The following is a 16,316-nucleotide window of genomic DNA, read 5'->3' as shown; positions in this document are numbered from 1 at the left end:
CGCCATGAATGCAAAAGTTATCTGCCGCTCTTCATTGAAGCTCTCGCCAAAAACTTGAGTCACTGAGTATGTTCCGCTGACCGTACGGCAAACGAGAGAGCAATTCTCAGCGTTCTTAGGCACCACCACGCGTTTTCTCTCGGAGGGCACGCGCGAACTTCTCGCTAGTGCCAGTGGATGACGAAGCGTATCCAGAAAGAAACACGACAGAGGAGTCTGGTTGCCGCATGACACTTTCTTTAGCGTTCCAACGCACCGGTGCACCAAGAATTTCGGAGGCTTCGTGGTGGCGGCTCTAGAGGCGCAGAGTGTTCTTGGGGAAGGCACGAAACAAAAAGAATGTATCCTGCAATCGCTTGAATATAAAGAAGTGGCCCTTGGAATATACGTGGATTTTACGAAAGCTTTCGATTATTTAAACCACTCTATCCTGCTAAAGAAACTTGAAATGTACGGATTCCGCGGAACGGTCCTATCACTACTGACTGACGTTCTACCTTAGTGAGCGCAAGCAGTACGTGTATTTAAATGACTGCTCTTCTAATATATTACCAATTTCTGCCGTCGTACCTCAAGGGAGTATTCTGGGCCCATTCTTGTTTAACTTATATTTGAATGACATTGTTAACGTCGATCCTATGGTGAAATTTGTCATTTATGCTGATGATGTGACACTGTTATTCTCTGCAGAAAGTACGGATGAGCTGATTCTGAGAGCGAACAGAACGCTTGTGGAATTAGATACATGGGCGCAACTTAACAAATTGAAAATAAACGTTAGTAAAACGAAGGCTGTCATATACCGTGCGAAAAACAAGAAAATTAACGTTACCTCAGACATTCAGCTGCAAAACTCAAAGGTAGAACTAGTAAGTGCATTTAAAATACTTGGAGTGTATTTCAGTGAAAATATGACCTGGGGCATTCATATCGACCACGTTGTGTCAAAACTGTCTCGTATCGTTGGACTGACCTACGCCAACAGATACATTCTACCGTCAAAGGTTAAGCTTCTATTGTACAATGCGCTATTCTACTCACATATGAAATATTGCCAATTAGTTTGGGGGAACACAACAAAAGGTAATTTGCAAAGGATCATGATATTGCAGAAAAAAATGTTACGTAATATTGAAAACGTCCCCGTGAGTCACCCTTCCCACCCTTTGTTCTTGAAGTACTGTGTAATGAAAATAGACGAGCTATATCCGCATTGCCTGTGTTCAGGTTATAAGCTTCAAGTAAAAAATAACAGCTATTCCCTACTACGGTTGGCATCGCTTTCTAATGGGACCACACCTTATGAGAATCAAAACACACAGCCATGGCTAATCAAAACGTGCAGAACCGGATACGGACAACAAATGGTAAATAGAACGCTACCGCATTTGCTAAATTTCTGCCATTAAAATGGTTTCACTCCCGAAACAGCATCGAACCAGAAACTGAAATTGTTCTTTTGTGGCAAAGCTCCTTTCCTATGACAGAATTTCATGTGATTTTTTCATCTCTGTGCATGTACGCTATACGCATTGCAATATGCCAATGTACTGTTTCATACTACACAAATGTGTGTCGTTTTATTTTTCGTCCTTTCCTTCAATATGTAGCCCTTTTCACTTGTAGTTTTTTTTTTTTCATGTTTGTACGTTTCCTTTAACATTGGTCTATCACGCAGTTAACAAACTCTTTATTTCTATAGTTACTTATTCTCACTGTTATCGACAAGTTATTGCTGTATTACTATTTGTTTGTGGTTTTTATGTTGCCATGTAAAAAGTGTTCTGTTTCTCCTATTTTGTACTCCGGGGAGCTGGGAACTAGTCAAGCTGACTTGTCAGCTTCTTTTCCCGCACTCCCTCATTTCATGAGTGAAATAAAGATTATTATTATTATTATTATTATTATTATTATTATTATTATTATTATTATTATTATTATTATTATTATTATTATTATTATTTTATATTAGGTAGACAGACGTTTTGAGGAAGAGAAAGAGGTGTATAGAAAAATGCTAGAATAACATGCATGTATAGCATACCTAATTAACTCAAGCAGAATATACGCCATCTCACATGGTGGTTGCAGCACTGCCGAAGGTACGAGGCGTGCACAGGAAATAAATACCCTCGGTATTATTGCTGGGCGTAGCTGGCTGATTATTGGCTACACTACAGAGTTTTATATTTTCTCGCTACGTGACACGGTACAGCACTACGTGGCTTGTTAGGACCTTTGCGCATGTACGTCGTCTACCGAGAATTACTGTGGCAGGTAGCGCCGGTAATTGTAACAGCCACCTTAACCGTGGCAACATAGCAGCGCTCATACCCGCTTCCATCCGAATTCGCGCTTGTTACTGTATCTCCTCCCTGTCAGCAAGAAACGAGCGACAAAACCAGTCAGCGCTAAGTCTCATCTCAAGCTGAGGTCAGATCATTAGGTACGTTTTGTCGTAAATATTGAAATCGTCTATTTTTGCCACGCTGCTAGGAATGCAGACACCGCGCCGAGCCGTAAAACTGATTTGATTTCAAGCCGCGAAGATCTCGTTTCTAGAGCCCAATAAATGTTTTCCGATCCGATCCGAAGTTAGCAGATTGTGCCGCCGCATTGGCAATGCGTTGATGATGCGCAATGCTGTGAAAGCCTAATTGTTCAATGCATCATTAATTAACTACCCCGCTCTAGCATGGTACATGATGACGGTAGCGAGCAAACGCCAAGTAGACGCCGAGCAGACGCTGTGACGCAGCTGAACATTTGTAGGGGCATTCAGCCGTAAAACTTGCTAAGGAGGCTGCAAGGTAACCGTAGGGAAAGCGCACAGGTAAAGCAAAGTCCTGCTGTCGCATGCACGTGAACGCAGATTATGGTTACGGCATGAAAACATTTTTTGCGTGAATCCACCAGCCATGGAGCATGTAACACGATGACAAGCAGACGCTGAACGGACGACGCGGCGCGGAGGAGCTTATCTCGAGGGGCATTCGGCCTTCCTATTTGACAAGAATTCATGTAGCTTTCACACTGCTGCAACCAGCTTGTGAGATGGAGTATAGATGACCATTCTCCACCGCCCCGTTTCAAAGGGGATGCCTAGTAAATCACCATTATCATAGAAGCGCGAAAGAGGTGTCCTGCTGCAGCACACCCCTCATACATAACACGTTTCGACGAAGGCAAGACGTTGGGTCGCTATATTCATTCAACGCTAACGCATTACCCTCTACAGCCATCGTGAAATGGGCTCTGCCGCAATTTTCTTTAAATCGCCCGTTGCACATAACAATTCTAGTACGAGAGCTGGAGTATTTAGGGAGGGGGTCGTTTCGAGAAATCGAAACACTTAGTCAACTAATTAACAAAATTCATAAGTTACCTTTTATTTAGTGGCATTACGGCACACATAGCAATTTACGAAATGTAGCCCATGAGTTTCCAAGGCGTATCCACACAGACGGAATCTCTAGAATTACATCCGCTCGGAGACATGTTCCATCGAATTCAGCGTAAAAATGCACGGATGTTCCACTTACTTCTTTATCAAAACGCTATTTTATGAATTGAAGCATGGAAGTAACTGAAATGCCCATGTATTTCTTACAACACTTTAGGAAATATGTCGAAATTGGTGTCATCCTGTAAATTCATTTCAAGTGGATAAATCTTGCAAACCCACCGCTTATAATTCGTAAATTGCAATATGAGCCGAAAAGTAACTTGTCAGAAGTTAATTAGTACTGAATGTCCGTTAATTAGTTGCATATGGGATTCGCCCACCCCTGTCATTAAGACATGATCTTAAACGAGAAGAACGTGGGTTAACCGAGGGGCCCGATTTTTATTAGTCATATCAAAAGAAGCCAAGAAATGTTTGCGTCGCGAACAGACGCAAAGAAGTGTGCGTCTTTCACCTTCGACAAGCAACAACCAAAGAACCTTTATTATCAGAAAGCTTTTACCGACCGCATCACGAGTGCCCCAGCGGCGCTGTAACTGCTGACGCTGCCCGAGCTGGCGAGCTATCTTATCACACATCTTCCTCTCTCACCTTTTTTTTTGAAGCCACTTTTGTTACGAAGCTTGAAATCGTTCTGGAGGAACCACACACGTTCCGCTTCGTGTGTGATTGTGACAGGGATCGTTACACTGTCGCGCGCTATTTCTTTCATCATCGGCTATTTCTGGTGATTCTGCTGTCAGTTGCGTTGTTCGTCGGCTGTCTCCTGAGCTAGTCGGAGGCAGCGGGACGAGACTAGTGCGATTTCTGCGTAGAGAAGTTTCCCCGGAGTCGATCCAGTAGGATCTGGGCTCATCGGTGCTTCCTCGAACAACTCCTTCTCTTTGGAGGTCTACAATCCATACGTCTGTTCCTTCGGGCAGATCGCGCACTCCGTGGCGTGGGTCGTAGTCTCTCTTCTGGCGCTGACGCTGCGACCTCTCGAAAGCTGCCAGCTCTTGGAAGTCTGGTGTCCGAGGCTGGAGGGTTTCGCTGGCCGCGGGCAGCGCCATGCGCAGTTGTCTCCCCATGAGCAGCTCGGCGGGGCTGTGTCCGTTTTTCAGTGGGCTTGCTCTGTAGGCCAGAAGAGTTTCATATGCGTCAGCAGTTTTCTTTAAGGAGCCCTTGATAATTTTCACGGCGGACTCTGCCATTCCGTTGCTCTGATGATAATGAGGGCTAGATGTCACGTGTTGAAAGTTGTACTCTGATACAAACTTTGAAAATTCAGCGCCGAAGGCTCTTGAGAATTGTGGCCCATTATCAGAAACAATTACTTCCGGACTCCCGTGTCTGGCGAAAATGGATTTGCAGTGGTTTATTACTGCTAATGAAGTCAAGTTATTCAGCGCTACGAGCTCCGGGTATCGTAAAAAATAATCCGTGATGATCAGCCACCATTTTCCCTCAAGAAAGAATAAATCCATCGCAATGCGCTGTCATGGCCTATCTGGAAACTTAGTCTGTCGCAGAGGCATCTTTCGGTTGGTGCTCTGCTTGAGGCAGCTGTGGCAGCTCTTAACAAGTCGTTCAATGTCCGCGTCGATACTTGGCCACCAAACTGAGCTCTTGGAACGTGCCCGGCACTTCTCAATGCCGAAGTGTCCCTGATCGTGAATTATTTTAAGGACGGGCTGCCGTAGTGTCGATGGGAACACTATCCGAGAGCCGTACATGAGCAGGTTTTCAACAAGGGCAATGTTTTGCCTCACGTTCCAGTAAGGGTTCAGGTCAAACCCAACGTCTCGACGGCTTGGCCAGCCTTTTGTACACAGGTTGATAAGAGCTTGACATACCGGGTCTTGCTCTTGCTCCTGGGCGATAAGCTGTAAACTCGGCGCTGTTACCGGGACTGACGAAGTCACCAATCGCAGATAGCCCTGGATCTCGTCTTCCAGTTCCAGGGATTCCGTTTGTGGAAGAGGTGACCGAGAAAGCGCGTCCGCCACCGTCAAGTCCCGGCCTGGAACATACACAATGTCATACGTGTAGCGCATAAGACGCATGCGCATTCTTTGTAACCTCGGTGTTAGTTCGTCAATTCCTTTTGACCCAAACAAAGATACGAGTGGTTTGTGATCTGTCTTGAGGCTAAAGTGATTTCCTACGAGATAATCACGGAACTTTTCACTAGCCCACACGAGGGCAAGTCCTTTTTCAATTTGGGCGTATCGCCGCTCGGTGGTTGTAAGAGTTCTGGAAGCATAAGAAATCACTTTGAATTGACCGTCTTTTTGCCTTTGGCGCAGGACAGCTCCAAGACCGTATGATGAGGCGTCTGCTGTGACCACTGTTTCCATGTTTGAATGAGATTCCCAGAACAGGGTCCGATGAAAGAAGAGTCTTCCACTTCTTGAAGGCGGCTTCCTGCGCGGGACCCCACACAAAATCCTGTCTTGAGCTCATCATGGACGAAAGAGGCTGAAGGACTTCCGCCATGCGGGGCACAAAGCGGGCCAGATAATTTGCCATGCGCATCACGCGCCGTAACTCTGTCTTGGACGTCGGGTGTGTATTTCTGTCACCGCGTCAAGCTTTTGCTTATCGGGACGCACTGCGTTGTTCCCGATTGTATGTCCCAAAAATGAAATCTGCGTGACACTTAATTCGCACTTATCTCTGTTAAAGGTAATGCCCGCTGTGCGGAGGCGGTCCATCACTGCGCAAAGCCGCTCGTCATGCTGCGCCTGCGTGGCACCCCAAATAAGCGCATCGTCCATGTGGCAGACGACTCCCTCCTGTCCTGAAAGAACCTGTCCCATTCGTCTTTGAAAATGTTCGGGGGCCGACGAAATTCCGAACGGAAGTCGGTTGAAATAAAATCGTCCGAACGGCGTGATAAAAGTTGTGTATTCTTTGCTCCCTTCACTCAGCGGTATCTGCCAGAAACCCGAGTTCGCGTCGAGTTTCGAAAACGTGCTGGCTCCCCGCAGCATTCCGATGGTGTACTCGATGGCCGGGATGGGATGCCATTCTCGTTGAACGTATCTGTTGAGTTCAGTGAAGTCAACACAGATTCGAACAGCACCCGAGGGTTTAAGAACGACAACCATAGGTGCGCACCATGTAGTAGGCTCGGTGACAGGAGAAATGACGCCTAGTGCTTGCATCCGCTCGAGCTCTTGTCTTGTTTTTTTGAACAAAAGCAGGGGGACTCTACGTGAGGACGACAGCGCGAAAGGCTTTGCTTCCGGATTCAACTTGAGGTCGTACTCTTCTTTGAAGGTCCCCAGTCCCTGGAACACTTGTGGAAAACCAGATTCGGGGTCCAGTTTCTTCACTACGTTGATTTGTGGTATTACGCAGAGCCTTTCTACTGCTGGTTACCCAAGAAGAGGGATTCGGAGGCCTTGAAGTACGTACACGTCCTCGCGGCTGCTCGTTCCTGCAAACGTCATATTCATGGCAGCCATACCAGATATGGCAAGGGATTTACCATCAGGCCCCTGAAGCCGGCGCTTTGCTGGTTGAAGTTCTATCGCGGGAAAGATGCGAGTGAAGAGCTCCACCGGAATGACCATTTCGTCCGCTCCAGTGTCTAGTTTAAATACCACATTCGAGGATTCAACAAGAATGGGAACTTCCCACCTGTAAGCGGATGAATGGGATGCGACTCCGAGGAAGCCTAGTTCCTCGGTCCGGTTTTCGACGTTCCTGACAGCTCTGGTTGATTGGCAAACCGCCTCGAAGTGTCCTCTTTTGTCGCACTTTCTGCAGACTGCATCTTTCGCTGGACAGGACGCTCGACTGTGCCTGTTTCTTCCGCACCAGTCGCATGGTTTGGGAACGTTGTTCCCACTTTCAGGCGGAGGCGCGTTCTTCCCAACTTGTCGCGTACTCCTCTGGGACTGTATTCGGTGAACTTCCTGTTCTCGCACGCGGTAAATATCTGCCTGCTGTTCGTTGACGGTCTCGTGCTGTTGTGCCACCAACAATGCTTTCTGTAGTTTTAGGTCCGGATCGAGTTGCAGAGCTCTCGAGATCTTGCGGTCTTGGAGACCCGACCACGAGACGCTCTCGAATTAAATCCTCCCACAGCTACCCGTAGTCACACGTGGAAGCAAGCGCGTGCAGTGCAGTAACAAAATCCTCGACGGATTCGTCGTCTTGTTGCGTTCGGGTGTTAAACTTGACCCTTTCATAAATGATGTTCCGTCGAGGAACAAAGTAGGCCTCGTACTCTTGCAGTACGACCTCAAACTTCTGGTCACCGGGCTCAAGCTTGAACGTTTTGAAGATATCCTCGGCTTGAGGTCCCATTAGATACACCAATGCATCTACTTGACTCTTTTCTGGCTTCCCGTCTAGTCCAGACGCAGTTCGGAAGCGAAGAAATCGCTGTTTCCAGGGAGGCCAGTCGTTGGGCGTTGGGAAGCTGAAGGGCTCGGGTGGAGCAATTTGAAACAAAGCCACCTTACTTGGTCTTTCCTTGTAAGGCACTCGTTGGCGTGTCCGGCGTCTGGCACTGTTTAGTGGGCCCGCGGCGTCATCGTTTCAGGGCTAGTCTGACGTCCGAGAGCTGTGGTGCCTCAGGTCGGCGGGCACCACTTCTGACACCATGTTTGCGTCGCGAACAGACGCAAAGAAGTGTGCGACTTTCACCTTCGACAAGCAACAACCAAAGAACCGTTATTATCAGAAAGCTTTTACAGACCGCATCACGAGTGCCCCAGCGGCGCTGTAACTGCTGACGCTGCCCGAGCTGGCGAGCTATCTTATCACACAAGAAACACTGACACCAAGGACAACATAGGGGAAATTACCTGTGCCTAATAAATGAAATAAAGAAATGATAAATTAATGGAAATGAATGTGAATGAAAAACAACTCGCTGCAGGTGCAGAACCATCCCCAGAATGAAGAACGATGCGAAGCTTGTGGGATCGTTCCCCCCCTGCGGCAAGTTGTTTTTTTATCCACTTTCATTTCCATTAATTTATCGTTTCTTTATTTCTTTTATTAAGCACAAGTAATTCCCTCTATGTTGTCCTTGGTGTCAGTGTTTGCTCGCTTATGATAAGACATGATCTTGAAATTTTCGCAAAATCGTAATTTTCCTGATTTCTACAATGCTCCAACCTAGCTTTACATGGGGTCTTAGAGATGACTTTTTTTCCACCACCACCAAATCTTTCAAGAAAGCCTTTATAGAAACTGTTCCCCTTTGTCATTTGTGCGTCCTGTACAACACATTCATATCGTTCAGATATATTCACGTTCACCAAGCCTGGTTGTTTAGAGGTATAGGACACTCGACTTCTGAGCGTGGGGTCGTAGGTTCCAAACTCACCAGCGCCCTTTCTGTATGCACGTGTCTGTCTGGCGGAATAGCGGTTCCGATTTCCCCTCGTCCCCGTTGGCGATGTTCCAGAATAGTACGCTGCAGCGTGCTCAAGAAATACCCACAGGAAATGGCGCTGCAGACATTATGCGGTGCACCTAGTATAGGATACACACAACGGGAGATACGCGCCACAGCGCAGCTCCAACTTGGTTGTTCGAAACAGAGCCTCTGTCCTATAGCGAACTGAGGCAGCTACACTTCGCCCTTTCGTGTTGTTATCCCACGTACCACACAGTGGTGTTATTTCGTGCAGTAAGGTTACTGCTAGGCAGCGCATAGCACTTCCCTCTCCGGATCGACCGTTGGCGAGCGGAAAATAAATTAGGGCTAACGATCATTGTGCTTCCCATTCGCCATAAATGCCTGTTTAAAAAAATGCGCTTAATTAGGCTCGGCGGCTCGCACTGAAATGCTCGAGCGCGGTACGTTACTTACTCCGTCGATAAGGAGAACGAAGAGTCCGTGTCAGAGTCTGGAGTATGAGGAAAAGCAAAAGTAAAAAATAAGCAATTATTCAACTATATTCGTACGAAACTATAGACAGTCACCGCGTATCAACACAAAGGAAATCGTAGGTCACAAAAAACGGGCCGCGCTGAGTCAGTGACCACGCGGGTTCGATTCCTGCCACCACTAGCGTTTACACTGGGACGAAGACGGCGCTCCCTTCCAACTGTTCTTTTATTTCCCGCGAGTGACGTATGTATGCACGAATGGAATATTTCATCATGAAAGAATGATGCAGCATATTAGTAGTAGCCGGTGTGTGCCGACTGTGAAACACCCGAAGTGGGCGCACCGCTTTTCGCGCATCCTAATTAGGGCAATTCTTGCGAAAGCGCGATAGAAGGCTTGGTGGCAGCATCTTCCTTAGCAGTTGCCGCGGCTTCGGTAATTATTCTGGTTTGGTCACTGATGTTCTTTCCGATTACTGCGGTGTTTTCAAACCCAGTGGCGCATCCGCGATCCGAGCAATGTGTGCGAAGAAACTATTCCTGCCTTTCAGCACCTTTTGCTTGTGTTCTTGGAGACGCACGTTAGGGCTTCTGCGGGCTTGACCAATGTACTTTTGCCACTTGACAAGGGAATTTCATGTGCTACTTCCTAGCAAAGATCTTTGGCAAATCTTTTATTCGTTGTTCTGCATTCCTTTTCTGTGTATGTACCCCTCCTTTCTGTAGCGCCTACGGGCCTAGAAGGCATGTAAAATAAATAAATAAATAAATAAATCTAGTGACCAATTTCTGTGCTGAATATTGCAGTTTTTGTTGGAACATTGCAATTTCACCTGGCATGTCATCTTACAGAGCTGCATTAACTTGTCTCGAGCAGAAAAAAAAACAGCTGCTATTATTCCAATATTCGTCAAATGATATGACACATTGTGCAAATAAGGAATAACAACAAACATACGGTGCGGAGTAACTGCATGTGGCGCTAATTGCTTAAACTGTGTGGATTTCCTGCTGCTGAAATGAGCAACGACTTTGGATACGCGCCATCACCTAACCTAGAAAGATGTGAAGAAAACCTCGCTGGACACAGTGTTTGCAAGACTTCATTATCGCGTTCCAGAAACAAGTGTTAAAATGGCGCTTTTACTTATATACTGGGTGATGACTCATAGGGCACAAGTGGCTTCTTAGCACCTGGCGCATATTGCCAGCATACGTGACTCAACGAAGGCGTCAACATAAAATTCAAAAGTAGGATCGAATTGTCTACCGGAAGTTCATGTGTTAGTAAGAGTGGACTTCGGCATTCAATAAATACTGTCATTGTCTGCCGCACATCTGCAAGAAAGGACGAAGCATTAGTACCAAATATAGGTAAAAATCATCAACATATCTGAAGACTTTCCACACACGAGAATCAAAGTAGTTTTGACGCTGCAGTGTTATCCAGGTGAGCCGAAAAGAAATTGCAATAGCGGGAGAATGCCAGAGCCTATACAAACTCCACTTTTCTTCTAAAGATACGTCGCCATTCCACTAAATAAAGTCCAAATAAGACATAACCAGCGCTTTCTCCCGTCTTTTGCCGTCCTTGTCACGGGGTGTGCGTTGTAATACACAGTATCATGGAACATCATATATCCCGCTCTCAAACTTTGTTGCAGTAGCACTTAAACAGTGCCAGAATGCAAAAACACTCTTCCTATACATATATGTTTACGTGCTGGTTAAAAAACCCTAGGATATAGTAAAAATTGATCCGGAGCTTTCCGTTACAACCTTTCAGAGATTAATTTCAGGCTCCGGGAAGCCAGAGAACACTAATGATTTCGAGGATACAGCAAGACGATCTCAATCAGGCGCACCAATAACTGAAAGGCTATTTCTTGATAGCGCGCAGTGAGTGTTGGCATGTACATGTAATAAGGGAAACATAATTCAGCAGAATGCGACATTGTATTAGTTGGTCCATACTCGAAATGTGATGCTGGCGCAAGGAAAACTATGCGGAAAGAAGGAGTGACAGAAAGAGCACCGACTTGCAACTTCAGTTGGCGCTTTCTGTCCGTTCTTCTTTCTGCTTAGTTTTCCTTGCGCCACCATCACATTTGGGGAATTCACCAACACCAAGAGCACACAAACATATTTCCCGCAGAAACTCCTCTGGGAATTGTAAGCGCAAGCATTGTGCCACTTGCTCATCTCCACGCAGCCCGGTGTCATGTCATGAAACTAGACACGACCAGTGTAAACGACAGCACTGTGGCAACACCAACTGCTGCAGGCGGGTGCGCCAGGTGCGCTGATGACGTTACAATCATTATAAGCCGGTATACCGCTCTTTAGCGCCTTATCCATCTGCGTCGAACCATTATGCACCGCGCTGACCATATCTTGAACGCGATCTGCGAAGCAGACAGAGTTTGCTGCATAGCTTCGCGCACTGAGTTCTCGCCGCTTCGCGTTGAAGAGATACGCGTGGGCCTTGAAAGTGGTCTGCGAAATGGGCAGGGTGCGGCCTGTGCTGAGAGATTTGTGAAGTGTTTTCTCACCGCTTCGTTTGTGTGGAAGCGACAGGCACAAAGGTAGAGGCGCTCGCTGCTGCGGGCTCTATTTATCTCAGTGCTTTTCACCTCCGCCACGGGTCGGCCGAGTATTGCACTATCTCCGGGATGGGCCTACATTTTTGTCTTACGTGACGGACGGCTTTCTCGTCAGGTAAGCATAGAAACGCTTAAGCATTTAAGAAAGACAAAATCTAAACCAGCACTTTGATAACAGCTTTCCAATAAGAATCACATAACTTTCGTCAATAATGAGGGCATGCTAACACAAAATATCCTCCCAATCTTTTAATCTCTAGAGATTTCATAATTCCAGCAAAAGTGTTATTATCTCAGGCGCCGTTGCAGGTTATGACAAACTAACTAGCCAAAATTCTGACCAGTTTTCTTTTATATCTGTGGGCCCGTATTGTCAGTGTACCTTGCGGTCAGCTTTATGAACGGAAACACGTGAGCACGTATCAAACAGGTTGGTCGGCCACAGGTTGCGCGGTGCCGTGGCAAGCGGTGAAATCGAGAGATGGCCGGCCATTTCTCCTTGGCCTCACAACTCAGCACGGCTTTCTTTTTACAGCGAAGCTGTTCACCTGACGGACCTGTATGAATCAGCCGCATGCATGGTCTCGTAGCGGGGATATCTGGGCTGGCTAACGTCCGTAAAGCGAAAAAAAAAAAGAGGACGGTGCGAGCGCTGTATAGGGGAGAACGAATGATAGTACGGCGGATAAGAAATAAACGACACGTGCTTTACCGCGCGCTGCACTTGTGCTGCATTTGCCCCCACGCTGGCCGCCGTTGCTACCGGCTGAGTCTGCTGTCGTCTGTCCTCAATACAACGGCGAGGCAGTTGTGGCGGGAAAACGGGGATGTCCGCCGCGGTAGCCGCCGCGGTGTGTATGAAACGGATTGTGCATCAAGTGGGACGACCACGCATTGTGCGTACGGCCAATGAACAAGCTGAGTACGATGAGAGGCGTTCTTATGACTGCAGTAGACAACATTCTGTTTGTCACGCGCTGAGGGTAGAATGCTAAGATGCGACAACTACGCTGGCCAAATAGTCGGAGGACAGTTCCTACGCGATGCTGAGCGCTACTAATTTCCGTAACGACCTACCCTCGTCAGACAAGAAGCTCCATCAAAGGAAGAAAGAATTGCCACTCCGAGGGAGTAGGGACAAAGCGAGGGGCTCACGGACGTTTCCCAGAAGAAAGCTGCCACGAACTGGCGCCTCCCCCATACTGAGAAGCAGCGAAAAATATTTCGGTGCCCTTCCACTCTGTGAAGAAGGATGCCCAGTGAAACTGTGTATGTGGATCCAGAATGGCGAACTGCATCTTCGCTGCGGGTCGGTCGGCATCGCACTAATTCGGGATGGGCTCACGTATGCAGAGTGCTTAACGCCTGCTTCACCTCCGCCGCGGGTCGGCCCGGCATTGCACTATCTTTGGCATTGTCCCGCGTATGGCGATTGCTTCACGCCTGCTTCACCTCCGTCGCAGGTCGGCTCGGCATTGCACTATCTCCGGCATAGGCCCAAGTATTCAAAGTACTTAACGCCTGTTTCACCTCTGCCGTGAAGTCAGTTTTATTTACATCATTATGATGTGGGCAGGCTCAGGCAAAAAGCGAACAATTTTCGCTTGAGGGAGCCCGAGCCCCCCTACATGGTGTACACCAAGGTCAAAAGCTTTAAAAAAGTACAAAATCCACACACACTACATAATAGAATATAATACAAGAAATTCAGAACAACCGATATAAACTCTTGGTACATGCTCATTAATACACAATTCATAGGTGTTTACAGAGATGCAAATGTCATTCGTGTCACACTTTACGCAAAGGGAATACAGCGGCTTACAAAAAATGATTTCTTAGAGTTTGTGTATTAGATGTTTCAAGAAAAAAACGTTCAAAAACGTTCAAGAGAAAAAGTCCTTGTATAACGCCTGTTTCACTTACGCCGCGGGTCGGTCCGGCACTGCGCTATCTTCGGCATCGGCCCACACATGGGGATTGCCTAACGCCTGCTTCATCTCCGCCACGGGTCGGCTCGGCATTGCACTATCTTCAGGATCTACCCACGTAATGGGATTGCTTAACGCCTGCTTCACCTCCGCCACTGGTCGCGCCGGTATCGCACTATCTTCGGCATAGGCCCACGTATTGGGAGTGCTGAACGCCTGTTTCACCTACGCCGCTGGTCGGCCCGGTATGCACTATCTTAGGTATCAGCCCACGTATGGGGTTTGCTTAACGGCTGCTTCATCACCGCCACGGGTCGAGCCTGTATGGCACAACCTAAGGCAGCGGCCCACGTATTGGAAGTGCTTAAAGCCTGTTTCACCTACGCCGCGGATCCGTTCGGCATTGCACTATCTTCAGGGTCAGCCCACGTATGGGGAATGCTTAGCGACTGCTTCACCTCAGCCGTGGGTCGGCCCGGCATTGCACTTCTTCGGGATCGGCCCACGTATAGGGAGTGCTTAACGCCTGCTTCACGTCTGCCGCGCGTCGGAACGGGATTGCACTATCTTCTGGATTGGCCCATGTATGAGGAGTGCTTAACGCCTGCTTTAACTCCGCTGCGGGTCGGCCCGCCACTGCACTGTCTCCGGAATCGGCCCGCGTATGGGGAGTTTTTACTTACAACGACACGAAAATTTCCTTGGACGGTAGAGAGAGAGAGAGAGAGAGAGTAAAACATCTTTATTAATAATATTTCAACCGGGAGAGCAGCGTGGGAAGAACCCTCAGTCCAGGATCGCTAAGATGATTCCGGTGACGTTTCGAGCCCGTTATATCACAGCTCGGAGGACCTCGGGACGGAGGGCATCATCCTACAGCTCTTTGTTGCATAGGGGGTAAAAGAGAGTTGACAAGGAAGGGAAGAGGTTTGCAGTGCACTCAATCGCGACGCGGAAGATTGTGGGATAGCTGCCACAGCCAGGGCAATGATCTGCATAACAGTGTGGGTAGGATTAATTGAGAGAGACAAGATTTGGAAAAGTTGCGGTTTGCAACTGGCGTAGTGCCACTGCTTTCTGTCGCAAGAAGGACGGTGGTGGTGCGGCGTGGGTACTACGAATGCGTTTATAATGACGTAGGATGTCTTTGTAACGGAACAAGGTATCCCCCCACACTGAACTATTTCCCTCACCATGCCGAGCCGAAATTTCTCGGGCAACCGCATGTGCGCATTCGTTACCCTGCAGCGAGGTATGACCAGGGTTCCAGAGTAAATGGATACGGGGAGGTGTGGTTCTTGCATTTTGCGGGATCTGTTCGAGAATTTGGTGTGCCGCTCTCGCGATGTCATGTCCTTATAGGAACGCCCGGCATGCCTGTTGCGAGTCCCGTCAATGTATTCAGTTCCTCAGGAACACTGATGGCGTATCGAATCGCAAGAGCAACACCGAGAATTTTTACGTAAGTGGCATTGGTTCCATGCATTGCAGCAGAGTCTATCAGGAATTCGGTGCCATCCAAAACTACCGAGGTATAGCCATCTTGAATGCGTGATGTGTCCGTGTATAAAGTATGTGTTTCCGGGATGTCTGCAAGCATGCGGCCAAGGTTTCGTACACGGGCTTTGCGCCGTCCTTTGTCATGCTCAGGGTGCATATTACATGGCAATGGATGAATACTTAGTGCTCGGCGTATCGCGGACGACAAGATCGTTGAACGGGTTTCAGGCTCAAGGGATGGGACAGAGTATCCTAGCCATGTGAGAAGATAGCGGCCAGTAGGAGTGTGTAAAAGGCGCTGGCGATGGCTGACTCAATGTGCCTCTAGCAGCTCGCCTAGTGTGTTATGTGTCCCTGAGTTAAGGAGACGGCGTGTGGCAGTATAGTTCGGGAGGCCATGGGCCAGCTCCGTTGCTTTGCGAATCACTGCATCTATGCAAAGTTGTCGCGTTGCATCAACCGTTGAAATGGGCGATGTTATGTAAGCCGGCTGAACACGCATGCCTCAACCAAGCGCAGCAGGTCCTCTTTTCGAAGGCCCGAGCGCCTGTTGGAGACCTTCCGGATCATGGCCAGAATTTGCTTAATCTGTCTGGATAGAAGGGCAACAGTATAGTTAGACCTGCCATCCGCTTGGACGTGTAGGCCGAGGATGCGGGCATGATTAACCCTGTGGTATAGGTTGTGGGGATGCGCGACTCTCACGCGTCCCCTGATATCTTGTTTTCCCGCATAGCGCCTGCAGTGCGGCTTCACCGCGTGGCCTGGCGCCTGCGGCGGTCGGAGTGGTACAAGCGCAGTGCGAGAGATGGCGAGAGTGTTGCGCTGATGCGGGGTTACTTGGGTGCGGGTAAGACAAAGGCTCCCTCTTTGGTTCGGGACAGCAAGCAGTGCGGACGTGCCGTGCCGCGCGTGCGCCGATCCATGCTTCTGCGAGACCGTCTCGCGTGGCCGCCTTCGAGCGCGCCACCGTTCGCG

Source organism: Dermacentor andersoni, chromosome 3 (assembly GCF_023375885.2).
Source record: "Dermacentor andersoni chromosome 3, qqDerAnde1_hic_scaffold, whole genome shotgun sequence".
Taxonomy (NCBI): Eukaryota; Metazoa; Arthropoda; class Arachnida; order Ixodida; family Ixodidae; genus Dermacentor; species Dermacentor andersoni.
This window is presented reverse-complemented; position numbering follows the sequence as displayed.